At 45.8% G+C, this 2,513-nt stretch overlaps 1 pseudogene; it reads left to right on the top strand.

Moving 5' to 3' along the window:
• Positions 1-1,252: 1,252 nt before the first annotated feature.
• On the top strand, positions 1,253-1,339 carry LOC115935201 (uncharacterized; annotated as a pseudogene).
• The last annotated feature ends 1,174 nt before the right edge of the window (positions 1,340-2,513 follow it).

Genomic DNA, 2,513 nt, shown 5'->3' with positions numbered 1-2,513 from the left:
CCCAAATCATCACTGGTCACCAGAACCCTCTCTCTTCTACCTCCTGATTAATGATGAGATAGAAGTTCACGCTCCTCAGCATTTGCCAAGAGAGACACATTCATCTTCAACTGCTCTCTCTGGTCTGTTGCCTATGAAGGGAGTTACCCTGCAAGGGGGGAAAAAAATACCCCACAGAGCTGTTATCTTTTCTTCCTGCTGAGTGGTCAGGCTGCTCTGTTGCTTTGCTCATTATCTGGCCAAACTTCATTTGAAAGTGATCTCCATGCTCCTCATCCAGAATATGGTGCAAGCCTCAGGTCCTTCTCTCTTTAGACTCCCCAACCTTTCCTTGGCTCCTCATAGATGACATTTTCTGTTCCTAGAAGCAACATTTCTCTGCTATAGTAAGTACATTTTGGGGGATACACTTGGAATTTATTATTAACTCATCCCACAGCATTATTGATGTACTGCTACGTACCAGGCACTATACTAGATATCAGGTGTGTGATGAGAATAATGAGGCCAGGTGCGGTGGCTCTCACCTGTAATCTCAGCAATTTGGGAGGCCGAGATGGGAGGACGGCTTGAGGCCAGGAGTTCGAGACCACCTTGGTCAACATAGCAAGACCCTGTCTTTACAAAAAATAAAAAATAAAAAAATTAGCCAGACGTGGCAGTGTGTGCCTGTAGTCCCAGTTACTCAGGAGGCTTAGGTGGGAGGATCCCTTGAGCCCAGGAGGTCGAGGCTGCAATGAGCTGAGTTTGCACCACTGCACTCCAGCCTGGGTGACAGAGAGAGACCGTGTCTCTAAAATAAAATAAAATAAAATAAAATAAAATAAAATAGGCCGGGTGTGGTGGCTCACGCTTGTAATCCTAGCACTTTGGGAGGCTGGGGCCAGTGGATCACGAGGTCAAGAGATTGAGACCATCCTGGCCAACATGGCGAAACCCCGTCTCTACTAAAAATACAAAAATTAGCTGGTGTGGTGCGCGCCTGTCGTCCCAGCTACTCTGGAGGCTGAGGCAGGAGAATCACTTGAACCCAGTAGGCGGAAGTTGCAGTGAGGTGAGATCGCACCGCTGCACTCCAGCCTGGTGACAGAGCGAGACTGTCTCAAAACAAAAAAAAATAAATAAAATAATGAGACTTATCTCCTGCTTCTAAGAGCAGGGCTGCAGGCAGAAAAGGGGTGGTGGAGGTGCAAGTAGTGATGGAGAGGGCTGAGAAAAACCTGCAGAGTCATAAGTTACAAGGCAAAGAGAAGCCCTTTTATAGTTCGTAAGCATAATGATTGGGTTTTTGCACAGATGAGAAACCTTGTTAAGATGTTGGCACTTTACTCATAAGACATAAACACACACACACACACACATAAACACGCCCACCAAAAGACAATGCAAAGAGAAAGATTTCTGATGGTGACTTGAATCTAGTAGTGATAATATTCATTGCACACCTTTACTATCTATTATAGCAAAAACATTCCCCTGAATTCTTACTGTGTGCCAAGCACTGTGCTCAGTAATCTCAATCCTTACTCAGCCCTTTGTGGTGAGTTCTATATTCACCCTTATTTTACAGATGAAGGAATGGAGATTTGAGGAGGCTAAGTAATGAGCGCAGGGTGATTAGCTAATATCAAACTCAGGCATTGAGGCTATGCTGTCTAGAGAAAGAAATACATGCTAGGGACCTTCTGGACAAGGTTCTGCCTATACTTGTGACAGCACTGGAAATTAAGTCCTCTCCCCTGTGTTTCTCTGAAAAGAAATAATTTATTTCCTGTGTTCTGGAAGGACATTGGGTGAAGTTGGTTGTGTTTTAAAGCATGTCCATTGACGCCTCTTTTGGTTCCTGAGCCATTAGCAGGAGGCTCCTGCTATATTTCACACGACCCTGTCTTAGTGACCTCTCTGTTGGCCTTAGGGAAAACATGGGGGCCATTTTGCTAATCCAATGAGGAGTATCTGCTTAGAAAGGGAATTTTTTGGGGGGCAATGCCGGTGGCTGAGTAGCTCTCCCTTCATCTGTTCGTAAAAAAAAGAGAAGTCGGCTGGGCACAGTGGCTCACGCCTGTAATCCTAGCATTTTGGTAGGCCGAGGCAGGCAGATCACGAGGTCAGGAGCTCGAGACCAGCCTAACCAACATAGTGAAACCCTGTGTCTACTAAAAGTACAAAAATTAGCTGGGCATGGTGGAGCGTACCTGTAATCCCAGCTACTCAGGAGGCTGAAGCAGAAGAATTGCTTGAACCTGGGAGGCAGAGGTTGCAGTGAGCTGAGATCGTGCCACTGCACTCCAGCCTGGGCTACAGAGCTAGACTCCATCTCAAAAAAAAGAAAGAAAGAAAAGAAAAATAAATCTTTCTAATATTTTTAAAACTATTAAGAACTACGGCCTGACGTGGTGGCTCAAGCCTGTAATCTCAGCACTTTAGGAGGCCGAGGCGGGCGGATCACGAGGTCAGGAGATCGAGACCATACTGGCTAACGTAATGAAACCCCATCTCTACTAAAACTGCAA

The sequence above is a fragment of the Gorilla gorilla genome, chromosome 5, assembly GCF_029281585.2.
Source record: "Gorilla gorilla gorilla isolate KB3781 chromosome 5, NHGRI_mGorGor1-v2.1_pri, whole genome shotgun sequence".
Taxonomy (NCBI): Eukaryota; Metazoa; Chordata; class Mammalia; order Primates; family Hominidae; genus Gorilla; species Gorilla gorilla.
Note: the sequence above shows the minus strand (reverse complement) of the source record. Positions and strands in the feature narration are given on the sequence as shown.